The sequence below is a fragment of the Chlorocebus sabaeus genome, chromosome 9 (genome assembly GCF_047675955.1).
Source record: "Chlorocebus sabaeus isolate Y175 chromosome 9, mChlSab1.0.hap1, whole genome shotgun sequence".
NCBI lineage: Eukaryota > Metazoa > Chordata > Mammalia > Primates > Cercopithecidae > Chlorocebus > Chlorocebus sabaeus.
Window position 1 is genome coordinate 95,408,860 of NC_132912.1, and position 7,578 is coordinate 95,416,437.

Genomic DNA, 7,578 nt, shown 5'->3' on the forward strand with positions numbered 1-7,578 from the left:
TTAGTAGAGACAGGGTTTTGCCATGTTGCCCAGGCTGATCTTGATCTCCTGAGTTCAAAGCAATCCACCTGCCTCTGCTCTTTGGTTACTTTTAAGATATTTCTTTATCTTTGGTTTTTAGCAGTTTTGCTATGATATACCTCAGTGTGACTTTGTATGTATCCTGTTTAGGGTTTATACAGTGCTATAGACCTAATTGTGTCTCCCCACCCCCAGTCCACATATTGAAGCCCTAACTCTCAATGTGAATGTATTTGGAAATAGGGCCTATAAGGAATGAATTAAGGTTTAATGCGGTCTTGAGGGTGGGGTTCTGGTACTACAGAATATATCCTTGTAGAGAAATACCAGAGAGGGCCCTTTCCCCCTGCATCCCACTCTGCCACATGAGAACACAGCGAAAAAGCACCATCTGCAACCTAGGAAGCGAGCTCTCACCAGAACCCAACTGTGCTGGCACCCTGATCCGAGACTTCCAGCCTCCACAATTTGAAAACATTTCTGTTCAAGCCACCCATTCTGGCTAGGTGTGGTGGCTCACACCTGTAATCCCAGAACTTTGGGAGGCCAAGCCAGGAGGATCACCTGAGGTCAGGACTTCGAGACCAGTCTGGCTAACGTGGTGAAACTACGTCTCTACTAAAAATACAAAAATTAGCCAGGCGTGATAGCACACACCTGTAGTCTCAGCTACTTGGGAGGCTGAGGCATGAGAATGGCTTGAACTTGGGAGGTGGAGGTTGCAGTGAGCTGAGATTGCGCCACTGCGCTCCAGACTGAGCAAAACTCCATCTAAAAAAGAAAAAAAAGCCACCCATTCTATGGTATTTTATGGCAGCATGAGCTGACTAATACATAGCGCTTCAGTCCCCTTCTTTTTTTCCGAGACGCCAGATACATGTATGTTAGACTTCTTTACCATAACCTCTTTATGTTTCTCATCCTTTTGCCTACCCATGCCTTAGTAACAGATGACCCTTAAATAATGCAGGGGTTAGGGGTGCTGTCCCACCCCATGCAGTTGAAAATTTGTGTATAACTTTTTTTTTTTTTTAAGACAGAGTCTTGGTTTGTCGCCAGGCTGGAGCGCAGTGGGATGATCTCAGCTCACTGCAACCTCTGCCTCCTGGCTTCAGGGTTCAAGTGATTCTCCTGCCTCAGCCTCCTGAGTAGCTGGGATTACAGGCGTGAGCTACCGCACCGGCCTTGTATAACTTTTCACCCCCCCCCCCCCCAGAACTCAGCTATGAATAGCTTACTGTTGACTGGAATCCTTACTGATAATATAAACAGTCCATTAACACATATTTTGTATATGTATTATATACTGTACTCTTACAATAAGTAAGTTAGAGGGAATAAAATGTTATTTAAAAAGGCATGAGGAAAATATATTTACTATTAAGTGGAAGTGGATCATCATAAAGGTATTTGTCTTTATTGTCTTCATGCTGAGGAGGAGGAAAAGGATGAAGAAGAAGAGGAGGGGGAGGAGGAGGAGGAAGGGTTGGTCTTGCTGTCTCAGGAGCAGCAGAAGTGGAAGAAAATCTATGTATAAGTGGATCCACACGGTTCAAGCCCATGTTGTTCAAGGGTCAACTGTAACTATTTTCTTACAACTATCACCCAGTCTTTTTCTCTTTTTAACTGACTAGACAGTAAGTAAACCCATCCCCTGTTCACAATTTTTTTGCATTTTTCAATTCTAGAATTTCCATCCAATTACTTTTTACAGTTTTCAGCCAAAGTACTCCATCTTGTCTTTAAAGTTTTTGAAAATTCAATTTTTAAAAACTTTGTTTAGGCTGGGCATGGTGGCTCACGCCTATAATCCCTGCACTTTGGGAGGCTGAGGTGGAAGGATTGCTTGAGGCCAGGAGTTCAAGACCAGCCTGGGCAACATAGGGAGACTTTTTGTCTCTACAAAAATTTAAAAAATTACACCGGTGTGGTGACATGCACCTGTAGTCCTAGCTACTTGGGAGGCTGAGGTAGGAGGATCACCTGAGCCCAAGAGTTGAAGCTGCAGTGAGATATAATCACACCACTGCACGCCAGCCTAGATATAGAGCAAGATCCTGTCTCAAAATCTTGTTTTACAACTCCATTAGCTGTATGGTGCTTTTTTTTTTTCACTGTTATAATAACTTTAATTTAACTTGCATTTTACAGAAGTCTAGGAACGATTTTAAAAAAGCACCTTCTTACCCCATATCATGTTTCTTTGATAGGTGTTAAAGTAGACAATGAGTATGTCAACAGCTTGAGCATCAGCGTCTTGCAAGGACTTCAGATCAATCAACCACTCGCCACAAATCTTGGCAGCTTTTTAAATCTTGCTTTTAATACAATGGTACATCCACTCTGATGGCAAACCTGTCCAGCCACATCTCCACAACACGCTTGGCAAAATCAGTGACTAGCAAATTAGTTAGCTTTGGCACCGAGCTGTGCTCGCTTGCCCGTGACAGCCTGGAAGCCGGTTTTGATGCTGGCAACAGAACATCTAGAATGACAAGTTTCGCACTGTAGGAAATAGAGTCACGTGTCCTTCTGCAGGATTGTGTCCAGTAATCGGCACATGTGACAAGTGACATATTCCTTGATATATCTTCTCAAGGCATTTTCTATCTGTTTCTGTTGGAATCTTCCTTTGATTACAAGTTGATTATTACCAGCTATAGAACTACTTGTACCCAATTCAGCCAACAAAAATGCAGGAGATGTTTGGGCTGACGATGTAATAGTTTACAGATATGTGTAAAGTTGACAAAAGTTTTCTTGGTTCCTAGTCAGACGAACTGTGGAGGTTTCATGACAAATTTCCTTTTCTCCCCAGCAACCAGATCTGGATTATTTTCCCTCGTGATGTTGAACACTCAATTCAGTAGCTCCTCATATGTGTAGTCTCTTTCTGAACCTGCCTAAGCAGGGCCTATCTGATTACCGAATGAGATACCATCATCTTTTTTGCTGTCTTCATCTTCTAGAGCTTCATCTTTCTCTAGTATTTCATCCTCATCTGGGAATTTGACCTTCTTTTTCTTCTTTTTATTGCCAAGCATAATGTCACGGTCATCCTCTGGTTTAGTTAGTTCTTGAACATCACTTTTTTTTTTTTTTTTTTTGAGACAGAGTCACTCTGTGTCACCCAGGCTGGAGTGCAGTGACGCGATCTCGACTCACTGTAACCTCCGCCTCCCAGGTTCAAGCAGTTCTCTGCCTCAGATTCCCGTGTAGCTGGGACTACAGGTGCCGGCCACCATGCATGGCTAATTTTTGTATTTTTAGTAGAGATGGGGTTTCACCATGTTGGTCAGGCTGGTCTCGAACTCTCGACCTTAGGTGATCCGCCAGCCTCAGCCTCCCAAAGTGCTGGGATTACAGGCGTGAGCCACTGTACCCGGCTTGAACATCACTTTCAATCTTAAGATCCTTTACACTTTAGTTAGCTTCATCAGTATCAAACATCTTTTTAGTTTTTTTCTTCTTTTTCTTTTGATTAAAGAAGTTCAAGTCATTTAGATCACCAGAAGCATCTTTTTTCCCAGTGCCCTCTTCATCAGCTTCCAAATCTTTGTATTCATTTGGCTCTGGTTCCACTTGTTTTGTTTCTGAAGGCTGGTTTTCTCAGTTTGGGTATCCCCTTCCTTATCTAACATAAAAGGCTTCTTTTTCTTCTTTTTCTTTTTGCTCATAGTAGGATCAAAAACCATCTCCTCCCCAGACATGGCTGCGGCTCGAGTGGGCTTGGCACGGACAGGAAGTCAGGCTGGTGAGCCCCAGGCCCCAGCGGCAGGCTGCTCCTGCCGGTACCTCTCCCACCACCGCACCGGTGCTTTTTATTTTTATTTTTTTAATTGTCTGTCTTTTCTCTTGGTTTTGGATCAAGGGCTATCTTCTTGTATACCAGATTCTTTCTTTTCTTTTTTTCTTTTTTTCAAGACGGAGTCTTGCTCTATTGCCCAGGCTGGAGTGCAATGGCAGGATCTCGGCTCACTGCAACCTCTGCCTCCTGATTTCAAGCGATTCTCCTGACTCAGCCTCTCGAGTAGCTGGGACTACACGGCGCCTGCCACCACGCCCAGCTAATTTTTTGTATTTTTAGTAGAGACGGTGTTTTTCCGTGTTAGCCAGGATGGTCTCGATTTCCTGACCTTGTGATCCACTCACCTCAGCCTCCCAAAGTGGTGGGATTATAGGCGTCAGCCACTGCACCCGGCCTGTATACCAGGTTCTTTTTTTAAGGAGTGTAAACAGCTGTATTTTACGGGTGCACAATGTTTTTAAAACTGTAACATTTAAAAACTTTGTCATACCTGCTAATTAATTCTACAAACAATATTGATGTCTCTTTGATATACGATAGAACACTATTTTCTTTTTTAAAAAATTTTAATAATAATAAAAAAGACTATCTGCTGGGCACAGTGGCTCACGCCTGTAATCCCAGCATTTTGGGAGGCCAAGGCAGGCAGTGACCTGAGGTCAGGAGTTCGAGATCAGCCTGGCCAACGTGGTGAAACCCCGTTTCTATTAAAAATAAAAAAAGTAGCCGGACATGGTGGCAGACACTTGTAATCCCAGCTACTCGGGAGGCTGAGGCAGGAGAATTGCTTGAACCTGGGTAGCGGAGATTGCAGTGAGCTGAGATCGCCCTATTACACTCCAGCCTGGGCGACAAGAGCGAAACTTCGTCTCAAAAAAAAAAAAAAAAAAGAAGAAGAAGAACCTAATAATAGTACACTTTCAATTATTCTCTTTAATCTTTTCTATGATTGCTTTTATTTTATTTATAAATGTGCAATAAACCCACAATACATTCCACTATATTTCTTTTTGAAAGTCAATAATTTTTAGAGATCAAAAATAAAAGTAAAAAAGTTTTTATATGTAATTTTAGTCATTTCCAGAAATCTTCATTTTTTGTGTGTAGATTTCTTTGCTTTGCGTGTAATACCAGATTCTGTGCTATCATATTCCTCTTGCTTAAAGAACTTCCTTTTTTTTTGAGGCAAGCTCTTGCTTTGTCACCCAGGCTAGAGTGTAGTGGCACAATCACAGCTCACTGCAGCCTCTACTTTTTGGGCTCAAGCAGTCCTCCCACCCCAGCCTCCCAAGGAGCTGGGACTACAGGTGTGCACCACCATGCCTGGCTAATTCTTTCCTTTTTTTTTTTTGGTAGAGACAAGGTCTCACTATATTGCCCAGACTGGTCTCAAACTCCTGGGCTCAAGTGATCCACCTTGGCCTCCCAAAGTGCTGGGATTACAGACGGGAACAACCACGCCTGGCCTAAGAACTCCTTTTAACATTTCTTTTCTTTCTTTCTTTCTTTTTTTTTTTTTTTTTTTTTTGAGATGGAGTTTCACTTTCACTCTTGTTGCCCAGGCTGGAGTGCAATGGTGCGATTTTGGCTCACCACAACCTCCACCTCCCGGATTCAAGCAATTCTCCTGCCTCAGCCTCCCGAGTAGCTGGGATTACAGGCATGCACCACCACGCCTGGCTAATTTTTGTATTTTTAGTACAGACAGGCTTCTCCATATTGGTCAGGCTGGTCTTGAACTCCCAACCTCAGGTGATCCACCCGCCTCAGCCTCCCAAAGTGCTGGGATTACAGGTGGGAGCCACCGTGCCTGGCCAATATTTCTTATAGTACAGGACTGTTGGTAATAAATTGTTAGGTTTGTTTTCTAAGGAAGTATTTATTTTGCCTTCATTTTTGAAAAGTATTTTCATTGAGTATAGAACTCTGGTTAAAAGTGGGTTTTTTCAATATTTTTTAAATGTCACTTTATTGTCTTCTGGTTTGCACAGTTTTAATGAAAAAGCTGGTATAATTCTTATCTTCATTCCTCTGCATTTAATGTGCCTTCTGTTTTTGGTTGTCTTCAAAGTGTTCTCTTTCTGGTTTTCAGTAGTGTGGTGGGGGGCTAGGTTGCTAGAGGGTGTTTCTTTTCTTTTGAGACAAGCATCTTGCTCTGTTGCTCAGGCTGGAGTACAGTGGTGTGATTACAGCTCACTGCAGCCTCGAACTCCTGGGTGGGAGTTGACTCCTGGGCAGGAGTCAGTACAGGGCAGCAAATGTTGAGGTTTCACAGGGGCCTCTCTGGAAACCTCGCCCTCAAGGCCCCTGCTTGTCTTAAAGAGCTCTGAAATGCCTCTGCGATCATCCTTCCTTTGCCTTAATAAACGGAACCTGGTTTTCCTCTAGTCCTACTAATCTCTTTAGCAAATTGTTGCTTGGCCACGGCCTTGGTTTGCTCTCCTGAAGATGCCTTTTCACTCTTTACCAGGCCAGGCTGTGAATTTTCTAAATCTTTCTGCTCTGCTTCCCTTTTAGTGATAAATTCAATCTTTAAATTATTTATCATCAGGCCTGGCACAGTGGCTCACGCCTGTAATCCCAGCATTTTGGGAGGCTGAGGTAGGTGGATCACTAGAAGCCAGGAGTTTGAGACCATCCTGGCCAACATGGTGAAACTCTGTCTCTACTAAAATTACAAAAATTAGCCAGGCGTGGTGCTGCACGCCAGTAATCTCAGCTACTCAGGAGGCTGAGGCAGGAGAATCGCTTGAACCCGGGAGGTTCAGGTGAGCTGAGCTGAGATGGCGCCACAGCACTCTAGTTTGAGCGACAGAGCCAGACTCCATCTCAAAAAAGAAAAAGAAAGAAATGAAATTAATTATTTCTCATCAGTTCCTTGGTGGGAGTGAAAAAATTCTTTCTATCCTCTCATATCTTACTACATGCAGTTAAAAGTAGCCACGAAGCTCCTTCAATATTTTGCATCTTAGAGATTTTCCCACAAGATATTCTATTTATTTTTTATTGTTGTTTATTTTTTTGAGATGGAGTTTTGCTCTTGTCACCCAGGTTGGAGTGCAATGGCGCAATCTTGGCTCACTGCAACCTCCACCTCCTGGGTTCAAGTGATTCTCCTGCCTCAGTCTCACAATTAGCTGGGTTTTACAGGTGTACGCTACCACTCCTGGCTAATTTTTTTGTGTTATTAGTAGAGACAGGGTTTTACCATGTTGGCCAGACTGGTCTTGAACTCCTGACCTCAGGTGATCCACCTGCCATGGCCTCCGAAAGGGCTGGGATTACACGCATGAGCCACCGTGCCCAGCCCAGATATTCTATTAATAGTTCATCACACTCAAGTTCTGCCTTCCACAAAGCCCTAGGACATGGACGAAATTCCATGAAGTTCTTTGCAACGGTATAAGAAGGATGGTCTTTACTCCAGTTTGCAATATCTTATTCCTCATTTCTATCTGAGACCCCATCAGAATGGCCTTCATTGTCCATATTTCTTCTTTTCTTTTTTTGAGACAGAATCTCACTCTGTCTCCCAGGCTGGAGTGCAGTGGTGTGATCTGGGCTCACTGCAACCTCCGCCTCCCAGGTTTAAGCGATTCTCCTGCCTCAGCCTCTCGAGTAGCTGGGATTACAGGCACACACCACCGCGCCCGGCTGATTTTTGTATTTTTAGTAAAGACAGGGTTTCACCATATTGGTAAGGCTGGTCTCGAACTTCTGACCTCAGGTGATCCACCCACCTTGGGCTC

At 43.5% G+C, this 7,578-nt stretch overlaps 1 pseudogene; it reads right to left on the reverse strand.

Annotated features, from left to right (window-relative positions):
- Positions 1-2,123: 2,123 nt before the first annotated feature.
- Positions 2,124-3,744, reverse strand: LOC103216268 (eukaryotic translation initiation factor 2 subunit 2-like; annotated as a pseudogene).
- Between the last annotated feature and the right edge of the window lie 3,834 nt (positions 3,745-7,578).